General features: G+C 33.9%; 1 protein-coding gene across 2 annotated transcripts in view; it reads right to left on the reverse strand.

Annotated features, from left to right (window-relative positions):
• DMD (dystrophin) overlaps window positions 1–25,539 on the reverse strand; it is a 1,921,557-nt gene that overhangs the window by 1,793,244 nt on the left and 102,774 nt on the right. The window lies entirely within an intron of this gene.

The following is a 25,539-nucleotide window of genomic DNA, read 5'->3' on the forward strand; positions in this document are numbered from 1 at the left end:
ATAAACTTATCATCCAATAGTGAACTTTCTGTTACCTGATGTTGAATTAACTTCTAATACAAGCTAGTCTGGGCCTCAGATAGCAAGTGTGTATATGCATAATATCCATTTTATAAATATATGCATAACATATGCACATATGCATAATATCTGTTTTATACATATATACATTATGTGTATACATATAAATAAAACAGCAATATACCACCAGAGTTTTAACAGTCTAGCAGAATCTGTCAGAACTTAAGCTTTATTGGGAAAAAATACTTTGAGATCTCAGGTTCACAATGAGACATCAGAATAGGATGTTAATAAGAGTCTATTTTTTCTGAAAGGGATGTGAAAAAATAGGTACACTAATGCACTGCTGGTGGAGTTGTGAACTAATCCAACCATTCTGGAGAACAAAGTGAAACTATGCTAAAGGGTCACAAAACTGCATACTCTCTTACTCAGCAATTCCACTACGAGGTGTGTATCCCCCCAAAAAAATAGAAAAAGGGGGGAAAGACTTATTTGTTCAAAATATTTATATAAATTTTTGTAGTATCAAAGAATTGGAAATCAAGGGGATTTTCATCAACAAAAGAATATGAATTAATGTAAAGAGAAATGAGCATTAAGCATCAGGAGTATATTATTCACATTAACAGAAATACTTTAAGGATGATTGACTCTGAAAGACTGAGCTACTTTCATCAAGATAATGATCTAAGACAATTTCAAAGAACCCATGTTGAAAAATACTATCTACTGCCAGAGAACTGATTAACTCTGAATTTTGAAAGGTTGATTTTTTTTAACTTTATTTTGTTGTTTGTTTTTGTCTGTTTTCTTTTTTGTGACTTGACTGACATGGTAATTTTTAAATGATTTCACATGTATAAATAATATCAAATTACTTGCCTTCTGAAGAAGAGAGGAAGGAAGGAAGGAATTTGGAACTCAACATTTGAAAAGAAGAATGTTAAAAAGTTAACATATAAGTAGGGACAGTTTATTGAACTAAATAAAAATGTATTTTTTAAGGACTATATAATAAATGGCATGAATAAAGTTTCATTGGGTGACAAGTATATTCTAATAATGTTCTAAGGTTTTAAGTGAGTATTTGTGGAATAATTACCCTAATCAATCCTTCCTTTCTTCCTTTATAATTTCCTGATTCTGAAATCTCTTTAATAAATTCACTATATTATTCACAAGTCAGCAAGAGTCTATAAAATAATTTTACCATATTAAACAACTGTTTATTATGAGCCAGGAACAGTACTCAGTGTTTTTGGGAGGAAACAAAGAATTATAGTTCATAATCTCTGTCCTCAAAGATCTAATAATGTACACATTAAATAAGTTCTTTTTAAGGTTTAGGTAATCTATGAAAGTTGGGTCTTATCTGATAGATAAGGATTTAGGGAGGTAAAGAAGAACAAAATATAGTGGTCACTCCTAGTAAGACAAATGTGGAACAGAGTTAAGTCATGTTTAGGGACATCAAAAAGTAGACAAGTTTGGATGGGGAAAAGGTTGGTTTAAGGAAAATCAATAATTGATAAGTCTCAAGGGATAGATTTGAACTCCATCAAGGGTGACTGAGAAAGGTTGATATGAAAGAAAATAGATGCAACATATTATAAAGGAAAAATTAGCAATATTTGTTGACTAAATGTCAAGGGAACAATAGAAGTCACAGATGCTGCCAAAGGTTTTCAATATGAACCATACTGGGAGAATTTTTATACCTTTAAAAGAATTAAGGAAGTCTTATGAGAGAGATAATGAGCTCAGTTTTAAATATGTTGAGTTATAGGTGACAGCAGGATGTCCATATGGAAAAGCCCAGATGCAATTTGAAATATGGCACTTCAGCTGGATCAGGCAGAGGTCAGGATTGGAGTCATTACTTGGAAGTCATCTGCACAAAGGTTATAACTGAAGCTGTCATAAGATATATGTGTGTCTCTTTTTAGAGCTTTAGCTTTTAAAAAATCATTTCTCCTAGTTAATGAATATTGATATGCAATATTTTTATTCCTCTATGATTATCTATTACTTTGAAGCCTGACTTTTGTGGAGTACTGGAAAGAGTACAGAAATTGAAGGTTAAAGAACCTTTGTTCCCATCTTGACCCCTATGACTTTGGGCTGTTTTCTTAATTCTAAGGTCTCTAGCTATCTTATCCAGAAAGAAGGAAACTGGAATAGTTGATTTTGAAGTCCTGCTTAAGCTTTGACACTTTGGATATTTTTTAAAATGCTATCACATTATTATATTAATTTAAAATGTTTTTCTTAACTTCAGGTTTCAAATATTTCTAATGAAAATGGCAAATATATTCCTAATGTTCCTTTCAATAACTTATTTTCTGTCTTATTCACTATATATGAATTGCTCAATGAAAAAATCACAACCTATATACAGAAGAGCATTAAATCTTTGATAAAGGCTGTCTATCATGTTTCCAAGTATTTTCGTCTTTCATACCTTTTATGAATGGCTACATGTGGACAAGTAGACACAATTCAGCTTTAAAATGGAAACAAAATACATCATTAGATTGACATCCTGTACTATAGAAATTTTCAAATTATACTTTTTGGAACCCTGGGGGTCTTTGAAAAAATTTCAAGGTCATAATTGATGTCAAGTCTATTTCCATAATAATACTAAGCTGTAATTTGCCTATTAAAATACATCTCCCTTTTCTAACTATATATCAGTATAAGGTCAGATTTATTTCATATACTTCAACCAAAATAATATCTTGCAACTGATTGAATGCAAAAGCAGATCCATGAATCCACCTGACTTATATTAAGCCAGGCACTAAAATATTTGTGAAAAGATGTAAAGGAATGCTGTTCCCATAATTTTTCTTTTTTGGAACTGATCCATCTATTTTGAAGAGCAATCTGGAATTATACCTGAAGAGTTATAAAATCATGTATATACCTTCTGACTCAGTAAAAACACTATTAGGTTTATTTCCTACAATGATCAAGGTAAAAAGGAAAGAAAATATATATTCTAATACATTTATGGTAGCTCTTTTTGTGCTGGCAAAGGACTGAAAACTGAAGGGATGCCCACTAATTGGGGAATGCCTGAATAACTATATGACTGTAATGGAATACTGTTATGCTATAAGAGATGACAAACAAGGTAATCACAAAAAACAAACAAACAAACAAACAAGACTTATATGAAGTAATGCAAAGTGAATTGAACAGAAACAGGAGAATGTTATATACAGAGTTAACAACAATAATGTATGGTGATCAGGGGCAGCTGGGTAGCTCAGTGAATTGAGAGCCAGGCCTAGAGACAGGAGTCCTAGGTTCAAATCTGGCCTCAGACACTTCTCAGCTGTGTGACCCTGGGCAAGTCACTTGACCGCCATTGCCTACCCTTACCACTCTTCTGCCTTGGAGCCAATAAACAGTATTGACTCCAAGATGGAAGTATAGGTTTATAAAAAAATTAAAAAATAAATAATGTATGGTGATCAACTATGAATGACAACTCTTATCAACAAGACAAGGATCCAGGACAACTACAAAGGATTTGTGATGAAAAGGGATATCCACCTCCATAGAAGGAATAGGTGGAATCCATGAATTTTCTGTAATGTAAGCAATATGTGTCTGGTTTTCCTGGATTATGAACAGAGAAATATGTGTTATATGACAATAAGTGCACAACTTGTATCATATTGCATGCTTACTTAGGAAGAGGAATTAAGTGGGAGAGAAGGGGGGGGAAAGAATGAAATAAAGATTTTGGGAAATAGCTAATGTGAGAATCTGTTTCTCTTAGATAAACATATTTATTATAAAATTGCATATTCATAATAAACCAATGTATTATATTGTGTTACATATGATATTATGTCATAAATAGAAAATAAAAATAAATGATGACAAAAACAGTCATTTATATAAGTTAATATGAAATGGCCTAATTTTATTATTTTAAAAATGTGCCCCTTTAATTTTCTAACTTGATAAATAGTGATAGGCACAAGCCATCTAAACATATGGACCTCAATACTTTTTTTATATGAGTTAGTTTTAGAACCACTAACCTACTAGACTATAAGTTCCTAGAAGAGAGACTGAATCTGCTTCAATTCAACTATATTTTATAACAGTTCCAAAAAAGTGGATAATGCAAAGTATGATTAATATTTGTTGAATGGATTTCCATTAAGCATTTACTTAAGCACTCAGAAAAATATTGGAGTTAACCAATTGTAAGACTTTCAATCTATTAGGCTATTAAGAGATAGCAAGAGGTTTGACATAAGAAACAGCAGCTAGGTAACAGGTTGGATAGAGCACTGGGACTCTAGTCAGAAGACCTCACTTCAGATCTGTCTTCAGACACTTACTGACTGTGTAATCATAGGCAAGTGGCTTAACCCTTTTGGCCTCAATTTCCTCATCTATAAAATGAACTGAAGAAGGAAATGGAAATCTCCAGTATCGTTGCCAAGAAAACCCCAAATGACGAGCTGGACACAACTGGAATGACTGAACAATAGCAATTTTGGGGTAGCTAGGTAGCCAAGTAAATAGAGTTCTAGCCCTGGAGTCAGAAAGACTCATCCTCAGTTCAAATCTGTTCTCAGACTCTTCCTAGCTGTGTGATCCTGGGAAAATCACTTAATCCAGTTTGCCTCAGTTTCCCCATCTGGAAAATGATTTAGAGTAGGAAATGACAAACAATTCTGTTATTTTTGTCAAGAAAACTTCAAATGTTAACATGAAGAATCAGACTGAAAACAAAAACTAAACACAGAAAGAAGACAATAAGGGCATTTAACAATGTAATTTTTTTTTTAACCACAAACATGTAAAGGCTAAGGCTGCTTTGGGGGCTGGGGGGGGATGGTAAAAGACCATATTGAATAGAGTAACCATGTGTCATGTTAGTCTTCCTTCACTCATTTTCATGGTATTGGTTGTAACAAACAAAGTCTCTATGTCACTTCCATATACTACTTTCCCTCCTCCTATCAGTAAAAGATGTTTACTAAGAAAATCTAGGCCATAAAACTTCCTCTTCTTCTCCACACCTCAAAACACTGCTACATCCTCCCTTATTCTCTTTTCTTTGGTTCTTTTCTCTGATTAAAAAAAGAAAATGTGCCTTTATCTTCTCATTAAATTCTTCTCTCTTCCTTCCTCAAATTTTCCATTTTCCCTTATTTACCTTTTCCATTGCCTACAAATGAGCTCATCTATCCTATCTTTAAATAATTTTAACCCTTTCAGTATTCTAAGATATTGTCCTATATTGCTTTAGATAAAATCCTGATATTCATCAGCTCTACTTTCTACCACCCTCCAACTGCTTAATCCTTAAACAATCTGACTTTTGATCCTAGTACTCTATTGAAATTATGCCCTTCAAGTACATTAAGGATCTCTTACCACCTAAAACTTAGGTTTTTTTTTTTTCATTCTGATTTTTCATTTGCTTTTGATACTGTTGACCACTCACTTCGTCCTTCTGGATTCTCTGTCCTCTGTTTCACATGATACAGGTTTCTCCTAGTTATCATGCTAACTGTCTGACTACTCTTTCTTAGACTTTATTATTAGAACAATACTTAACAAATCTCTTAAACAAAGGTACCCCACAAGGTCATTCTCTTATTTAGGTGTTTCTTTCCTTTGGTGGCCTCATCTTTTACCACTGAAATCCAATTATCAACCTTATCTATAACTATATCTATGTTCACATCACCTCTACATGTCATCTATCTATCTATCTATCTATCTATCTATCTATCTATCTATCTATCNCTATCTATCTATCTATCTATCTATCTATCTATCTATCTATCTATCTATCTATCTATCTATCTACCATCCCCTAATTTCTCTCCTAAGATCTATTCCTTTATTGCCATCTGCCTGTTCATTTTTGTACCTGGTGGGAAAAATGACGTCTCAAACTTATCATATAAAAAATAAAACTCATTAGCTGTCCCTCTAAACCTGACTCTTCTCCAACATCTCTCATTTTTGTTGAAGGTATTGTCATTTTTTCAAGCACCCAGGTTTTCAAATTTAGAGGCATGCCTGACTCCCCTTTCCTCAAGTCCTATATCCTATTGCTAGCTAAAATTTATTGATTTTTTTTGTCTTTTGAATCCCTAGCACCCAGTACAGTGGTTAACACACAACAGGCACTTAATAAATGTATTTTTTTAAACTGATCAATAGTTAGAATATTTTGCCACAACATGTCTCAAAATGATTCTTTTCACTCATGAGACAACAGCCCTAGTTTAAGGCACTCAACATCTGTTACCAAGACTGTCCTAATAATTCTTCCTCAGTGTTCTCCTTGCCATCATTTTCTCATTTCTTTCTCCATAGAGTTGTACAAATATGCCAGTGTTACCTCTCTTATTAAAAAATTCAATGACTTTCTATTGTTTCTAGGATATAGTACCAACTCTTCCAACTTTAAGGCCTGCATAATTTGGTTCCAATTTACTTTTTGAAACACTTCACATTATTCACTTTCATTTATTCTAAATTCTAGCCCTGACTGGCCCAATTGATGTTCCCTGAATTTGATATTTCATTGAGCCTTTATACAGGTAGCCTTTCACAACTGGTTTACATCTTCTTCACATCAGTTTCTTTAAAGGAACAGCTCAGGTGTTGCTACAACAATGATTCCATTTCCATCCTTTGGCAGGTGTTTTTTCCCCTCAAATTGTTTTGATTTTTCTAATTTTTTACATGTTGGATTCTTGAATTTACTTTCTCCCATCTCTCTCAAAATAAATAAACTCCTAGGAGAAATGACTGTTTTGTATATGTACTTGTATCTCAAGGAATGAATGCAGTACCTTGCATATAGTAGGAAACTAATAAATGTCTGTACAATAGAATTGAATTGATGGGAACACAAAGAACTGTCTAATGTTGGAAGTATAGGCATTGTGGTCCAAGAAAAGTTATTTTTCAGAAGGAGAAACTTCCTTGGAGGTGCTCAAGTTATATGAGTGACTGTCACCTTCCCTGTCATTAAAGTGCTTTGAAGTTCTCTCTGCAGGTTTTCTTTATCTTCAAGTAAATGCAGCTATTAATGTGATACTCATTATGCAACACTAAGTGCTAATGGAAAGACCTTATTTTTCATTCTCTCTTTTGTTAACTTCAAAAGGAATCTACACTTATCAACGATCTACTTATAATGCCTCCTGCTGAAAAGGCACACCACTATATACTTATTTAAGAATATAAGCCAATGGTTCTCAAATTTTCTCATTCTATAACCCCCAAACTCCTATTTTGTAATCAATATCTTCTATTTTGGAAGTACTAACATTCTGGCCCTTTGCAACTTTTCAACTTAAATCTTTGTTCTGTCAACACAGTAAGTTTTAAAGACAGGAAGAGATAGAGGAAATAGAAGCAAAATGCCTAGAAGGTAGAAAAGACTGAATTCTACATGCACATAATGCACACTGGGTTGAAGGTCAGATGCCCTTGGTTCATTTTCCATGTGTACCACTTTTAATTATGTGAACTGGAGCAAATTACTTTAACCTCTCTGAGCCTTCATTTCCTCTCCTATAATAATATCTTCCATTTTTATGTCATTTCATGGTTACAGAGATCAAATAAAAGTGGAATATAAGAAGTGTTTTGGCATTGGATAATGTTCACCCAAAGTTCTTCTCCAAAGAGATCAAAGTGCTGTGAAGAGAATGCAAAATTATCAAAAGAAATTATAGAGGAAATGTAAACTTTTCTAATCACTACCAAGATGTAAAAGCTTTGAATCTAGGGGTGAGGGGGCCAGTATATAGAGGTGGGTGGATTTCTCCCTATTCTCCTCAGAATGACATAGAGCCAAAAAAGCAGCAAATCCTGGACATGATTGGCCCTGGGATTGAAGCAAGGCTCAAGTCGTCCCTCCCTCAACAGAGCTTCTTGGTGACCTCTAACTCTGTTAATTAAACTCACTGCCAAGGAGCATAAACTATTCTGCCCAAAGTCCCAAACTACCCAAAGACCATGAGTTACTACATCCTGCCCTTCTGATCAGATGACAAGACACATTTCTATATATTCCCTCTCTAGACATGTTCCTGAACTAGAAAGTCTGAATATTTTTATATTTACTATTTATATCTGTGATTTGTTTTGGTAAAAGTGATTTTTAAATTTTAAAGAGGCATGATGAATACAAGGTTATTACTATATGTCTAAATATATGATTATAAATAAATGAATATTCACACATCCCTATATGAGGTGCACACCTATCATTATCATAGTTCCAACTTTTGAAACCTCTTCAAAAAAACCTACCAATACTTTCACCACCTTTTACTATCTCTTGTAGTGTGCACACACTTATACACTCAGCTACAAGTTTCTCCTCTGCCTTTTTGTTGAAAAGATAGAAAAGCAGTCACATAAGTCATCAGTGCTATAAATATAGTGATTTATTCATGAGATGAAGAAGTTTACATTCAAGTATCAACTCTGAATGTGAAATAAAGACTTGTAATAAAATATTCATACATTTTGAATATGTCTGGTGTATACTTCTTTCTATTTATTCAATTCATCCAGAAAACATTTAATAGGGGCCTACCTCAAAAAATTTACAGTCTATTAAATGTGTTTATAGTTTGTGTTGACATTACTAAAAAAAAAATCTGAAGCCATTTCCAATAGACTATGAAAAATGAAGAGGTAAGCTGACTTCATGATGTATACAAGAACATTGTCCATTGTGCTATATTTTGCATTTGTATTCTTAGTAGAGAATGCCTAACAAGGCCAAAAGTCACTATTGTTATGAAAGAATGCTTAGATATATAGTACATAATAGAAAAACTGCCACTATCAATCAGTCATCAAATATTTATCAAATGTGGATGTGACCATATCATGATATTAAGTACTGGAAGAGGCAGAAACTTTAGATGAAAAATAAATAGTTCCTGGAGAGTTTAAAATCTAAAAGGGAGTCAAGATATAAAAGTACTGGAGTCATGAAAATGGAAATTCAAATCCTGGCACAACTCCAACACTCTAATAATGAAATAACTAGAAATGATCTTAGTTTTTATAAAATCAGGATTGGGAATCAAATGGCCCAGGTAATATGTAAGAGGCTTTATATTGTGAGTTTTAACATTTTTATTTTATCATAATTATTTACCAAGAATTCACTTTTTATCTACATGAATCAGAAAATTGAATTAGAAAGAACTGGAAGGGACTTCAGTGCTCATTTAGTCCATCCCTTTTATTTTATAGATGAAGAAATTGCCTCCTTGAGAGGAAAACTACTTTGTTTGAGACCCTGGAACTGTGGAATGTCAGAGCTAAGAATGAAACTCAGGGTTTTTTACCTTAAGTTTAGCCACTTTCCATTACAATCCACAGTTTCTACTGTGTTAAGTACTAAGTGAAAAAGAAAAAAAAACCTGGGGAGATAATGGTTAAAATATTGAACACTTAGGTACTCATATCATTGTTTAACTGTTGAGCAATGGTACAAGAAATATAGTATTGATTCCAAAAATGGGTACACACAATACGTGATTAACCCAGGAGTTTTGAAAAGGAAAAATGTCTGTTATATAATTAATAATGATGAAGAAGAAAGGAGAGAAGGAAGAAGAGGAGGAGGAAGAAGAAGAAGAGCATGCACAAGAATGAGAAAGAAGAAATATATTCTTAGCTTGGTTAATCAATTTCAAAACTGTCTGATTAGCCAGTTGCCTGGGGCAACCTTTAAATACTCTTGAAAATTTTAAGAAGTTTCACTAAGATGTCAGGTTGCTCACTGCTAGAAGTATATAATAAGAATAGTAAGACTGGACTCTATTGCAAATGATGAACTGGGGTGCAAGGTACCAAAGGTATTGGTTGTCACAAAGCTTTAGTAAGACTTTAGTTTTATCCAAAACGAAATGGACTTTTCAGTATCTAAGATGAAAATGAATCTGGATCAATTTTCACATATTTTATTTTGTTTAAAATGCTGAGAAATGGAAATAAAACAAAATAATACTTGGAAACAGAGATAGAGTTCTTTGTAGAAAATTACAATTAGAAAAAAAATTAGGAGTAAAATTACGTGAGGAAAAAACAATTAGCTATGTCTTTTTTTTAAAGATATAATAGAGTGAGATGGACTGATTAAATGTGAAAAAATAAAATTCATATGTATCAGTTATAAGGGTTATAGTTTGTTATGTGGAGATGGAAAGCATGGAATCCCTGCAAAGATACAGGGACCCCCTCACCCAAAGTTCTTCAGGGGGGTCCTCTGGAATTCTGGGTGAGGCTGTCCCTGTATCAAGTTTAATTTTATTTTTTAAATCCTTACCTTCCATGGCTCCAAGGCAGAAGAATGGTAAGGATAGGCAATGGGGGTCAAGTGACTTGCCCAGGGTCACACAGCTAGGAAGTGGCTGAGGTCATATTTGAAACTAGGACCTCCTGTCTCTAGGTCTGGCTCCCAATCCACTGAGCTACCCAGCTGCCCTCCAAAGGTTATAGTTTTAAATGAACCAACCCACACCTAAGATATGTGGCTAGTTTTAATCCTAAATAATTTATTTTTATTGGATGAAATTTTGTTGTATTGCTTGAAGTAAATTAGACCTTAATTGGATTAATAAATCTTTTTGCTAATTAGGCAGTTGTATTTTGAAAATGTGTTATATTTGATTTGTAAATGATGCAGTCTATTTATGTTTTAGTTAATACTATGATAATGTACTAAGTCATGCATTAGAAAATTATCACGGTAATAAACATTTTAAATATTTTATATCTTATACAGTCATCTTAATATTTTCCATTTAAAAGGCAACATACAAGACAATTAAAGGTCATTTCTTAAGGCAGAAATCCAAACAATAACTTCCAAGTTAAACTCCCCAGCATTTTCCAAGACACATTCTCCCTTCACTGATGCTAAAGTAATCTTTAATTAATCCATTCTATTATTTTAATGTTGCATTCAATGATCCAAGTACTTGCCTTTATCATTTTACAACAATATCATTTCCCTAATTAAAGGAGTGTGAAATATATCAGTGACTAATTATTTACATTCCAAATATGATTCAGTTCCACAAGGAAAATAATAGTAATGCAACAATGGTTCCATATTTAACTGAAATAAACATTAAATATTGTAACTTAAAATATCTGGTTGTTTTTTGCAATATTCTTATGTTATTGCTAGCAGGAAATATAGTTTCTTAGTAAAAATTTTTTTTAATAATTTAGTGAATTCTGAATGTCTAAAGACTTGGTGACAAAGGATCTCAGAGGAGAACTGCAGTAAAATGATATTCATTTTAACACAGGGCACTAGATCATGTGTACTCACTTTATCCTAAGGATAAAATAAAAGTTTATTATTTTAATTATAAAAAAGAATGGGGGGCAGCTGGGTAGCTCAGTGGATTGAGAGCCAGGCCTAGAGACAGGAGGTCCTAGGTTCAAATTTGACCTCAGACCCTTCCCAGCTCTGTGACCCTGGGCAAGTCACTTGACCCTCATTGCCTACCCATACCACTCTTCTGCCTTGAAGCCAATACACACTATTGACTCCAAGATGGAAGGTAAGGGTTTAAAATAAAGAAATAAATAAAATAAAAAGAATGGAAGGTGATTGTCTGATTTTGACAGTAGAATGTAAAGAAAATGTTCAGCTTATCAAGATGTTAAGAAAATAGATTTAATTCTTCAGTAATGGTTATTCCATCTATATTGCCTAACTGATTTTCATCTTGTAAAAGTTTCAAATCAAAGATAATTTCTTTGTTGTGAATAATTTTTGTCTGGACAAACATAAAAGTAAACACTGTGTTATGAGTTTCAAGAAGTCTGAAAGCCACAGTAAAATAATCTAAATTCCCTAAGCAGCAATAATCACCTGAAAATTTTCAATTGATTCTTACTTCTTATGTCTCAAGTGATTATTCTTATAGTTGAAAGTGTTTTATCCAAACATTATTACTCTGCACTATTTGGTCTTTCAAATGGAAGCAACATATATTGTTCAAAATTTTTAACATAGAGAAAACTTCCAAGAATGTTTCATATGTTACTTTTTATTTAAGTTTTATATTAGTTCACTCATTCAATCATTTATTCATCCATTCCCTTTTAAAAAAATATTCAATAAATAAATATTCATTAAACATATATTGGGTATTATACACAAATCATTGTACTAGGTGCTGAGAAACGTGTGAAGATAAGTAGAAAAATGTCTTTAAGAGCTCAAGATCTAGTTTATAGGATTTTATACTTTTAAATGGGAAGGAACATCCTCATTTTATGGGTAAATGAAGTTCCAAAGAAGATAAATGACTTGTTCAAGAAATAAGTGGCAGACCCAGATAGAGAGATAAAATGTACACAAATAGCTATGATACACAGTAAAATGGATTTAGTGCTGAAAGAGAGGTACCATATTGCTATGGAAATGTAGAGGAAAGAGTCCTTGATTGTGAATGGCGATACAGAATTCTGTCATTGAGGAACTAATCCTGGACAGAGGTTTAAGGGAATTCTAAACACATGGAACTGTAGAAACGAAAAGCGTCAAGGTACACAAGGATAGAGCTTATTCTAGGGAGGATAGGATGTTAAGTTTTTGTTTTGAGTGTTTTTCTGGAAATCTGTCTGTACTCAATTTTATGGCATCCCATCCCTATCTATCTAACCATTCATTCAGACCCACAACCTCGAATGTCATCTTGAACTTTCACTCTCTCTCATATTCCACACACAATTAGTCACCAAGTCCTGTTATTTTTACCTTTGTAATTTCTTCAATACATACCTTTTTCTCCTTTTCACTAGAGTAACTCAGATGCAAATATATACTATTTCACCCCATGACAATTGCAGGAATCAGCTGATTAGCCTCCCATCTCAACTCTCTCCCCAATCCAATTGAACTGCCACTTATATTAAATTGATCTTCCTAAAGTGCTGGCCTGACAATGTCATTAACATATCAATCAATTCCAATGGTTACTTAGTGCTTGTAAGATCAAACATAAAATCCGATATTTGGTTTTTAAAAGACCTCCATATCCTGGTGCCTTCCTGTCTTTCTAGTCTTCCTACAAACATTCCCCAAAGCTCTCATACTCTTTGTTTCAGTGATTCTGGACTCCTTGCAGTTTCTTGAATAAGACAGTCCATCTGGCAACTCTGGGCATTTTAAAGGGTTGCTCTCATGTATCTCTCATGTAACTCTCTCTCTATCTTTGTTCATCTCTGCTTCCAAGGTTCCCTGGTTTTCTTTAGGTTTTAGGCAAGGACAAACCTTCTGAAAGAACTTTCACAAATCCTCCTTCATGCAAGACTTTCTTCTGTTGATTATTTCTAACTAGACTGCATATAACATTTCTAACTTACTGGACATAACATATTTGCACGTAGTTCTTTGCATGTTGTACCTACACAATGAACAAATATTTGTTGATTGAAATAGGGAGAAAGAAATGTTATGGAGCTTGGATTTCAAAGTCGTCTGGGTCCAATTAAGTGTCTTAGATCAAATAGAAAGATTTAGGGAGCATATGGAGAAAAGTAACCACAGCTGATTGCCAGCACTCAATATTCTGGCCTAAACACCATAAAATCTCAATATATTGGTCAGATGATTGTTGAGAACCTGAGAATAATATCTTCAGAATTTTGTGCTTACATCTCTACAAGTTTCTATCTCCCTTATGCCTTTTATTTCTGGCAACATAGATAAATATCTGCCTTTTTGTAAACATAAAAGATTCAGATTACTAGTCCAACTTGTGCTTTTTCTCCTGTAATGTTAACCTTGGTTGCTAGGCAGCAACACTTTTCTCTTTTGTTCTTCTATATGCAGATATAATTAAATTCCTTGAGTTCCTGGACATTCATTTTTGTTTTTATATCCATAGTACTTAATAAAGATCTTGCCACAGAGCAAGCATTTAATAAAGGTTTGATGAGTGATTGATGCTCTCATTCCAAAAACCATATTTTTTAGTAAACATTAATTATTCTTTTCAACCAATATTCCAACCAAAAGGCTAGAAAGGTAGGGTATGAACACATTATGGGGTGCTTTGAATGCTAAGTTGAGAAGGCAGACTTTATTTGGTAAGAAATGATAGTCAGAGATTCTGAGGAAAAGGAGGATGATGGTTTCATTAAAAGAAAGTTAGGAGGGTTTAGGTGTAGAGATTTGCACTGACTAAAAGTCTGAGCTTGATTTAGCAAAAGCAACCATACTATTTTTGCTCCAAAGAAAAGTGAGTTAATGTGTTTACATGAGATGTTTCTTTTTACATGAAAATTCTGTTAGAAATTATGTATTTTCCCTTTGAAAAAAAAAGTCATTCAGTTTCGTGATTTTAATTTTTCTTCTCTCCCTTCTCTGAGTCACATACCTTCATCTTTCAACTCCCCATTACAGTGTGTTTCCTCTCTACCTCCCTGAAATATTTTTCTTTTTTGTTTTCTGACCTAAATATTTATTCCTTTCTTAGAAAGTACATTTCATTCTCCCCAATAAGACAGAGTATAGACAGTCCTCTAACCCTTTTACTTCCTCTACCAAGAGAATAATCTGCATGTTATATACATTTAGGTGCTAACTGACACACCTATACGTTTGAAATTTCTATACATAATTAGAAAACTTTCAATTTTCATAGCTGTTAAATCTAAGATTCTTTTTTTGGTGGGGGGAAGGGGGATTGGGGTAGCATTTGGTAGTCTCCATTGTTCCAATGCTAATCTTCCTAAAAATTGTAAGAGAAATCCCATATATAACATATTGAAGAAAAGTTCTGAATGAATATTAACTTATCTGCTCCACCAATATAACATGTTTTAATGTTATTTGAATTGAAAGAACTAATTTTAAAAATGGCCTTGAATGAATTATATTCACAGTTTAAAGAGTTTAGATGCTAGATTTGTAAACTTTAAATATCCCTTGTGCAATCACATGTCCTTTTTTAAATTCTCAATTACATTTTTGAAAAAGTAATATTCATTTTTAAAAAATTGATTTCCAAATCCTCTCCCTCTTAAAAATGGTACATAATTTGATATAGATTATGTGTATGAAGTGATGCAAAACATTTCCATATTGGGTTCAAAATTTTTTTTCAAAAAGATAAAGTTTAAAAAGTATGCTTCAGTCAGCATGTAGACTCTATCTGTGTGTTGTCTGGGAGGAATCAGATAGCATTTTTCATCATTAAGTCTTTTGATTTCTTTTTTTACCCTCTGGGTTAAGAATATGGGGGAAGTTTTTCTTGACAATTTCTTGAAATCAAATTTCTCCTTTGATCATTGCTTTCAGGTAAACCAATAATTCTTAAATTATCTCTCCAACCTCTATTTTCCAATTCAGTTGTTTTTACCAATGATATATTTCACATTTTCTTCTATTCCTTTCATTCTTCTGACACTGCTTTTATTGTTTCTTGATGTCTTATGGAGTCATGAGTCTCCACTCCCCCAATTTAAGGAATTGATTTCTTTAGTAATCTTTTGTACTTTTTTCCTCCCAATTTGGTAAATTACTCTGTTTTTAAGGTGTTATTTTGTTCAGTGTATTTGTGCCTCATTTACTAAGACATTGACTCTCTTCTTTCTCTTTTTCTAATTTTTTTCAATTCCATTTATACAAAAAAAATTTTTTAAACCCTTACCTTCCGTCTTGGAGTTAATACTGTGTATTGGCTCCAAAGCAGAGGAGTGGTAAGGGCCAGGTTAAATGACTTGCCCAGGGTCACACAGCTAGGAAGTGGTTGAGGTCAGATTTGAACCTAGGATCTCCTGTCTCTAGGCCTGGCTCTCAATCCACTGAGCTACCCAGCTGCTCCTGTAGACACAATTTTTGACAATTGTTTTTATGACTTTTCACTATTCAGATTCTCTCCTTCCTTCCCTCTCTCCCCTCCCCAACATGGCAAATAATCTGATATGAATTATATCCATTCTTTCATGAAAAACTTATTTCCATATTCTCCATGTCATGACTAAAGATACAAATCACATATATAATATAATACTATTGAAAGAAATAAAGTGAAGGATGGTGTGTTTTGATCTGTAATCAGATTTTAACTTTCTTGTTTGGATGTGAATAGTGAAGTGGATTTTTTTTTTAAATCATGAATCCCTTGGGGATATCTTGGCACACTGTTTTCCTGAAAATAGCTTAGTCTTTTACAGTTGAGCATCCTACAATATTTCTGTTATTGTATATACTGTTCTCCTGGTTTGGTTACTTTACTTTACATTAGTTCATATAAATCTTTCCAGGTATTTCTGAACTCATCTTTTTCAACATTTCTTATGACCAAATAATTTTCCATTACGACCATATACCAAGCTTGTTCAGCCATTCTCCAACTGATGAATATCATCTCAGTTTCCAATTCTTTGCCACCACAATAGCTGCTGAAGATATTTTTATATAAATTGATCCTTTCTCCCTCTCTCTGATCTTCCCATTTTATTTTCTTCTTGTTTATCCTTCTCTCTCTTATTTTACCACTTTCCTATTCACAAATTTTTTTTTTCTCTTTACTGCCTTCCCAAGTTCCTTCTCCCTTTTTTCTCTCCCTCCTATTTTTTTTAATTCCCTTTCCCCTTATGACTTCTTTTTTGGATAAGATAAATTTCTCTGAGTGTGGATACCTTTCCCTCTTTGTGCCCACCGTGATGAGAATAAAGTTCAAGCATTGCCCACTTATCCACCCCTTCATCTTCCCTTCCACTGTATTGATTCTTTCATGTTTCAAAAAAATCCCATTATATTCAATTTTCTCCTTGCTCTCTGTCTATATATGGCCCTATTTTTTGCCCTAATAATAGTGTTAAAGTTGTATCTTCAGTACCTTAAGCATGGTATTTTAGGTTTCTTAGGAACTTCAAGTTTTATAGATATCTGAAGTATCTTAGTTATCACCTTTCTACTATTAATGCGATTAATTTAACCCATTGTTTACTTTGATAACCTTAAAATATCTTAAATATCTCTTCTATTACAAATATCTTAAGTATTATAGTTATCACTTCAGCACTGAAGAAATTTAATTAGTTTAACTCCATGGTTTCCTTGCATTACCTTAAAGTATCTTAAGTACTTTAGGTATCTCTTGTATGAAAAAAATCTTAAGTGTCTTAAATAATCATTTTCCCATACAGGGATATGATTAGTTTAACCTCATTGATTCTCTTGAGGTTTTTTTTTTTTTTTTCTGTTTACCTTCTAATGCTTTTTAAGTGTTGAATTCGATCATCGGTTTTTCTTTTTACCTCTGCCCCTTTCATTAAGAATGCATGGAATTCCTCTATTTCATTAAATGTCCATTTCTTCCTTTGGAATATTAGTTTCAGTTTTGCTGGGTAGATGATTTTTGATTGTAGTCTTAGATCCTTTACCCTGTGGAATATTGTATTCCATGGCTTCTTTTAGTGTAGAAGGTTCTGTTTCATAGCTAATCCTGACTGTGTTTCCACAATATTTGAATTGTTTTTTCTGTTTACTTGAAGTATTTTCTCCTTGATTTGGGATTTCTGGAATTTTGCTATGATAGTTTTTTGGGGGGGATTTTATAATTTGGGATTTCTTTTAATATAGTGTCCAAGTTTTTTGGGGGGGTTGGGCAGCTGATGGGAGATTGATCATGTCTTTCAGGCAATCCAATGATTCTTAGATTATTTCTCCTGTATTTATTTTCCAGGGTGGTTGTTTTTCCAATTAGAGATTTCAAATTTTCTTGCTTTTTTAATCTTTTGAATTTATTTTATTGTTTCCTGCTGTCTCATGAAATCATTAGCTTACATTTTTCCAATTCTAATTTTTGCAAGCCATTTTCTTCTTTGAGGCTTTGTACTTCCTTCCTTAAGGAGCTATTTTCCTGTTGGAAGCATTGTATTTCTTTTTTTAGGGAACTGTTTCCTTCAGTAACTTTTTTTTCTTCTAAACCAGGGGTCGGCAACCTTTTTGACCGTGAGAGCCATAAACGCCACATTTTTTAAAATGTAATTTCGTGAGAGCCGTACAGTGCTCACAGCGCGTGCTCTTTTAATAGTGTGCGTTACTGTAACAGCACCTGAAAAAAAATTGACTTTATGGATCCTGCAGAAAGAGCCTAATTGGCTCGAGAGCCATATATTGACAACCCCTGTTCTAAACTATGGAGTTTTTTTTTTTTATCATTTTCTAATTTTCCTTCTAAGTTTCTTATTATTTGATTTCTATTTTTTTTTTTTGAGCTCTTCTTGAAGATCATTTTGGACTTGATATTCTTTCACATTTTCCTCTGAGGTATTTCATTTTTGTATCACTGTCCTCTCCTGAGTTTGTATTTTGGTCATATCTCTTATTGAGATATTTTTCTAGCATCAAGCTTTTTCTCTGTCTTTTGCTCATTTAGGGGTTATGTTTTCCTTTGATTTCTTCTATACACTGAATCTTAGCTCCATTCCTGAGGTGGAGAGAGTTCTTTCCCACACTTATACTGTGCCTGGAATTGGCTCAGCTGTCTGTCTCAGATTAAGTATTCAAAGAAGCAGTCTGGTTGATCTATTTTGTGGAGATTTGCAGCTATGTAGTTCAACTGGTTGGAGTTGGATTTTGCAAAATCCTGCAGACTTTGTTGGACTGCTTTTTTTCCCATTGCTGCTTCTTCTGCTGCCTCTTCTGTATTGTGTTGGCCTACGTTCTTACCCTGTTGAGGCTAGATTGAGCCAGCAGTGCCCTTTCTCCTACTAACCGTGCTATATTGTGTCTGAGTTCTGCTGAGGCTTGTTCAAAGTTTCCTTCCCCTACTCCAATGAGTTGAGTCCTCCTTGCTATCTTATCATATTATTCTGGAACAGAGCACTGTTTTACCCCTTCTTCTGCTCATTCTGCCACTCCACTATTTGCTTTGAGGCATTTTTTTTTCCTTCTGTAGTCTTTTTGAGGGTGGTTGACAGGTTTTGAGTGTTTCTTAACTTTTAGCCTGAACTGTTGATGCCATTGCCCTGTTTATTCTTTTTTTCACAAATTTTTTACTGTCATTCTCATTTTTTTCCAACTTTTTTCTCTACCTCTTCCATTTGGTTTTGAAAGTTCTTTTTTAGTCTTTCAGAAATTCTTATTGGGCTGTGTGTCAAATTGTTTCAATATATTATGGGTTGGCATAGAAATTAATAAGAATTTTAGGGGAATTTTGTGGAAGCCACAGACAACACACAAAAGTCAGCAGATGACACAGAAAAAGTTTAGAAACTATATAGCCTATGATACATGTCCCAAATTTTATGAGAAAATACTATAAATATTCCATAAAAAAGAAAAAAAAAGGAAAAATTCAGACTTCTTCTCTGGAATGAAGGGGAGGGGTGTCAAAAAATTTTACAATGATTTTCCAGATTGCAAGGGTGCCCTAACCCCCACAATGTGGAAGAGATATTTGTAAAGATATATAGATATAGATATAGATATGTGTGTGTCTATAATATATGCTACATATACATATAATATATATGAAACATGTAATTTTCTTATTTTTTGTAGATCTATAATAAAAAGAACTTTACTGATCATTTCTAAGACCTGCTATGAAAAACACATCCCTTGGTACATCCCGAAATTCCTTAGCAGTAACAACTACCATCTATAAAAGACTTCTTTTTTCTAACCACAAGAGTATGAAAGCAAGAACTGGCCCTGGGGAGGAAGGGAGGAACTCTATAAAGCTCTTTAGGTGGAAGAAGCCAGAAACCCTGCCTTACCTTAAAATCAGAGTCCTCCAGGAGGTTTTACTATGAACAAATCAAACAAATAAAACTCTAGGACTAAGCAACAGATATATCTTCCATCCCTTTGGGTAAAGCCACTTTAACTCTCTCTTGGACTGGCTTCTAGTTTTCATTTCTTTATCTGGTTGATCCCTTAGAGTAATTACAAAAATATGTACCATTGCCCCACCCCTAGTCTTGTCATTAAAGCTGGACACATCTATTAAAAAAATAAATGAATAAATAAATAAAACAAAACATCAAGGCTTAGTTTGTACCCACTATGTGCAGTGCATTTTGCTGGATTGCCAGATTTGAATCATGAATTTCAATTCAAGAGACCTCTGTTCAAAACCTATGGGGCAAAAAAGGAAGGGTACAAACTATTTGTTAAGAGAACATTAAAATGCCTCTGACACATAGAATGTTTTTATGATGCAACAGAAGAAGCAGTCACAGTAATAGGGAAGGAAAAAGATATTATAGTGTGGGTGTAAGTAAGGAAAAATAGGAAACAAAACACAATTGATAAAGAGAAAAAACCAATGCTGACAAAAATGAAGCAGGACTTCCAAATTAATCTTAAATTATTTACTTTTTCTTTATGTTACAAATACACTGCTGTTGGCATTAGTACTGCTATTGTTGTTTGGACCAAATCTATAATGGTAGGATGTGTTGAGTATAGGAAGTTCAAATGAGAAACTGCCTCTAAAAGTAGAGTTCAGCAACTCCTCTGCAGCTTAGAGGGTTTTTTTGTTGTTTTTTGGGGGTTTTTTTGCAATTTGTAAAATTTTTTTTAAAACCCTTAACTTCTGTGTATTGGCTCCTAGATGGAAGAGTGGTAAGGGTGGGCATTGGGGGTCAAGTGACTTGCCCAGGGTCACACAGCTGGGAAGGGTCTGAGTGTAGCTTAGAGTTTTAAAAATCATCTGTTTCTGTCTCTCTGTTGCTGTCTCTCTGTGTATCTCTGTGTGTCTCTGTCTCTCTAGCACTGTCTCTTTCTCACTATGTCTCTGTTTCTCTGTCTCTGTCTTTGTCACTGTCTCTGTGTATCTTTCTCTTTGTCTCTGTCTCTGTCGGTCTGTCTGTTCCTGACTCTTTGTTGTTGAGTGTGTGTGTGTGTGTGTGTGTGTGTGTGTGTGTCTGACTTTGTCTCTCTTTGTCTCTGACTGTCTCTTGCTGTCTCTCTGGCTTTCTTTATTTCTGTCTCTGTGTGTGTCTCTATCTGGCTGTCTGTCTCTGTCTCTTTTACTCTGTCTCTCTGTCATTGTCTCTGTGTATGTCTCCCTCTCTTTGTCTCTGTGTCTCTGTCTCTCTATCTCTTTGGCTTAGTCTCTGTGTGTGTCTCTCCCTCTGTTTCTATCTCTTTGTCTCTGATTGTCTCTCTTTGCCTCTTTTGCTCAGTCTCTCTTTGTTTCTGTCTCTGTGTGTCTCTATATCTCTTTGGTCTCTGTCTCTCTTTGTTGCTGCTTCTCTGTGTGTCTCTATCTTGCTCTATCTCTGTCTGTCTCTCTGTCACTTTAACTCTGTCTGTCGCTATCTCTGTGTGTCTGTGGGTATCTGTCTTTCTTGGACTCTGGCTCTATCTGTCTGTCCCTCTGTCTCTCCCTCTCTCTTTCACTCTTCCCAGCTATCTACAACTTGTTTGCTTTTTATACCAACATTCTTCTGGTGGCACTGTGAGCCTGTGTAACTCATCAAATACCAAAGTTTCCGAAGGGCCATGGAGAGATGTGGTAGGCATAACTGGGCAGAAGAACATCACTAACAGTGAAATACACAAAAGAAATAGCATAAAAAGAATTATCAAGTAGATGGATGGCAGGGAAAAAAAAAGACAGACTAGACATAGAGAAAGGTATGGGAGAAGAGAGACTACACACATTGCAGTGGTCCCTCTATTGCATCAAGAGAAGATGGGAGGACATAATGAAGAGATGGACTGGTTTTGTCATCACCAGCTCTATTGCAGAGAGGGAGTAACTACTTGGATGAGGTCACAGATTCTTTGAAATACTGAAATATAATCATTAACATGATGGTTTGTTATGGCACCATCATGATAATTTTTATATCCAGTATAGTAATGTTTTCCACATTATTACATATGGTTTTACACTGTACTGAAAAGATACCGGTTTTTTGAACACCCCAAAAGCTGATGATCCTGATCCTTTTCCCTATACAATTCTCATCCAAATACCTAAACCCTCCTCCAGTACATATTCAAGCACTCCATGTTGTCTCTCCATTGGGAGTCCCAGACATTTTTGCAAAAAATAACCTGTTCACTAGAAATTTTCAGTTTCCCTCAAGCTTCAAAATGAAAAAAAAATTGCATTATGCATATTTCTCTATCAACTAGAATCTTGAAACTCTTCTGCAAATATGGAGATATCATGAAATGCATCTTAGGATATGAAGGATGGTTAGCCTCTCACATTTAACTTTGCCGGGGTGCTTTTTTTTTTTTTTTTAATCAAATGTACCTGCACTATCATTGAAAAAATTTTAGCCAACTGTGAAACAAAATTCTCCATTTGGGGATGATACTTTTAAAATGAAAAGGAGGACATTTCTGTGGATAGAGCTTCAAAAAAAGAAAAGAGTAATAAAAGAACACAGCAGTAGGTATCAGAAGATATTACTATTATTCCTGCTGCAACTCATGATAATAACAGTTCACATTTCTATAATGTTTTTTTGGCTTATAAAGAGCTTTTCTCATAGCAACTCTGTGGAATAATAAATGGAGAAAATATTCCCTTTTTACATATGAAAGAATAGCATTATTGTAGCTATGTTACTTGTCTAAGCCAAATACATACATATACATAAATATGCATATAAAATATACATATATAAATACATATCTACTTCTCTATTTTTCTCTCTAGCTAGCTAGCCATCTAGCTATTTGCTGGAAGATTCAGGGCTTGAATTGATATCTTCAAATTCCTAAGACTAGTGCTCTTTCCATTAGCAAAATCAGGTCACTGTTAACACTTAAATGCATAGATGTTCCCTGGAAATTATTTAATATCACCTGCCATTGTAGTAGTTGATAGTGACAATGATTGTAGCATTAACAATTGGTAGTAATGGCATATAAAGGAATAAGACTAATGTATCCTGTCATAAAGTTTTTAAGTACAAAGAAGTCTGAAAGCCTGGGAGCTACTGGGATCATATGACTGAATATTGAGAAGCAAAGTGACTGGAAAATAAGCTAGATTTGGAGTCATAGGGACTATGTTCAAATCTAGGTTCTACTACTTACTACTTATAAGATCATTGGTGCTTATGTTCTTTGACCCTCAGTTTTTTTTTTTAATAGATAAAATAAAAAGAATGGACTACATAGTTCTTAATTGCATTTATGGAGATATGAGGAGTTATTTGATCTGGGTAAAGAAAAAAAAAAAAGACACATGATTGTACTCCTGAAGATAAGAATAAAGAACCAAAGGGGTCTAATGTTTTCCTTAATTGACTTTGGCCATTGCTGACACAAAGTCAGTGCCAGAAATGTGAAAATTTCTTGGCACAGAGCTTGGCACATAGTTTATATACTCTGATTCAGTGACACTTGCCCCCCTGGCTTTTCCACAAAGACATTCCATTTTTCAGCTCCATGTATTTTTTCTGATTGTCCCTCATGTCTAAAGCATTTTCCTTCCTCATCTCTGCCTCCTGAATTCCTTGGAATCCTTTAAGTATCAACTAAAACTCCATCTTTTTATAGGAATCCTTCCCTAACTAATCTTAATTCTAGGATTTTCCCTCTTTTAATTATTTCCTATTTTTCCTATATATAGTTCTTTGTACATAATTGTTTACTTGTCTCCCACCTTAGATTGTGATCTTCCTGGACAGGGACTGACTTTTGCCTCTTTTTGAATGTCTTTTAGTATAATGCCTGATACCTGGTAATTGCTTTTAAAAGTTTTGTTGACTGACATATTGACTAGGAACCTACCATGTTCCTAGCACTATGCTATATGTTACTTGTATAAGTATAATAAATGAACAATCCCTATTTACAGGGGCCTTTCATTCTAATACCTAGAAGGTTTTTGTAATAGGACCCTTTTTTTTAAATTAAAGGATCTCTTAAATGTGCATCCTGAATATAATATATTGAAATAATTAATGAAATTAATGAAATTTACTGAATACAGTATTTAACTCTTCAGACATTGTATGTAAACTCTGTTCTGTTGTAAAATATGCATTAATTAATGAGGATTCACTGGTAAAAATTTAATATTCAATTGTGGTGGCTGAATGCAAGCGTTGTGATGCTACTTGATGTACTAATTCTCCCCACACAGCAATGAGTTCACTGTGCTATTTTATAATATGAGACTCTAGTGCTCATTGCAATCATTCATTTTTAGTTATCTGATCTATTTATACTACCTTTTGTGGAGGTAGTGAAAGATAATGAAGGTAGCTATAATGGTACAAAATCAATACAATTAGAAATTTGTGGCAGATATGGTTGCCATATTGAATGAGATAAAAATCTGTCTTTCTTATAATAAGTACTAAGTACCTAGATAGATGTTAGTTATTTCCCTTCTTTTTAGAATACACCCACCTCCTCCAAAAACAAAAACCTTGGCCTTGAGGGGTGGAGTAACTAACAATCCATCAAATCTTGTCATCTACAACCCATGGATTTACACGTTTTTTTAACTAGATGTCTCACACTCCTCTTGTACAACCCAGTGATTCACTTATCTTTTAAAGTAATCTACAACATTTTCAATCCTTTTTTACAGATGTCAAAGATGACTGACATCTGCAGGAACAAAAGATGTGATGTGGGAGTGGGGAGGAGTTTCTTTGATTGGATATTCTACAAATTGACTCTTTGGACTCAATACTTTGGCATTCTTTAGGCATCTAAAGCTGGTTAAGGACCCTTTTGTGGAAAGAATAAACTGCTGTGTTCTACTTTGGCTTCTGAGCTCCGAGTTTGTAAACTTCTTGCAATAGTGGGGTCCACTGTCCACAATCCTGTCCCATGAAATAGGGAAGGATAGTGTAAGCTTAAAAATTAATATACAGTATCTCCAAGTATTACATTTAATAAGATTTATTAATAACAACTTGAAGTAAAAGGAATAAAAAGACGAAAGTAAAAGCCCGAGTAAGGACAGCTTTCCCAGCCACACAGGGGGGAAAAAAGCACAGAGAAACTAGGTCCGGGTTATAGCAAACTCTTATGTAAAATATGTAAGGAAGAGCTATGTGGACAAAGGGAAAAGAATTCTGGGAGATGAAGTCCAAGGGTTCAAGATTTCTAATTACACGATAGATTTTATTTTGCTTCACCCCAGAAAGGATTAAAATCAATTGGTTAATGTTAAAGAACAGCAAATTTTCACTTGAAACAAAATGGAACATCAATAATTAGAACTGCCAATAGAAAAAGAAAAAAAAGGAGTGGAATAAATTTCCTAATACTACAAAATTTTAAGCAGATGCTCAATGATGATTTGTCAGACATATTTTAGAGGGAATTCATGTTTTATATAGGGTTTTATTATAAAAATCTAAATGATAGGAAGGGCCCATTCTCTCTATTAAAGCCCATGATTCTTTATCTATTGGTTTCTGCCTAATCCTTCTCTTCTTATTCCCAACTTCTGAGTCTCAGAATCTGATGTAGAATGGATTTTTTTTCCTCCTGAGTGAGTATGA

This window comes from Gracilinanus agilis, chromosome 3 (assembly GCF_016433145.1).
Source record: "Gracilinanus agilis isolate LMUSP501 chromosome 3, AgileGrace, whole genome shotgun sequence".
NCBI classification, from domain to species: domain Eukaryota; kingdom Metazoa; phylum Chordata; class Mammalia; order Didelphimorphia; family Didelphidae; genus Gracilinanus; species Gracilinanus agilis.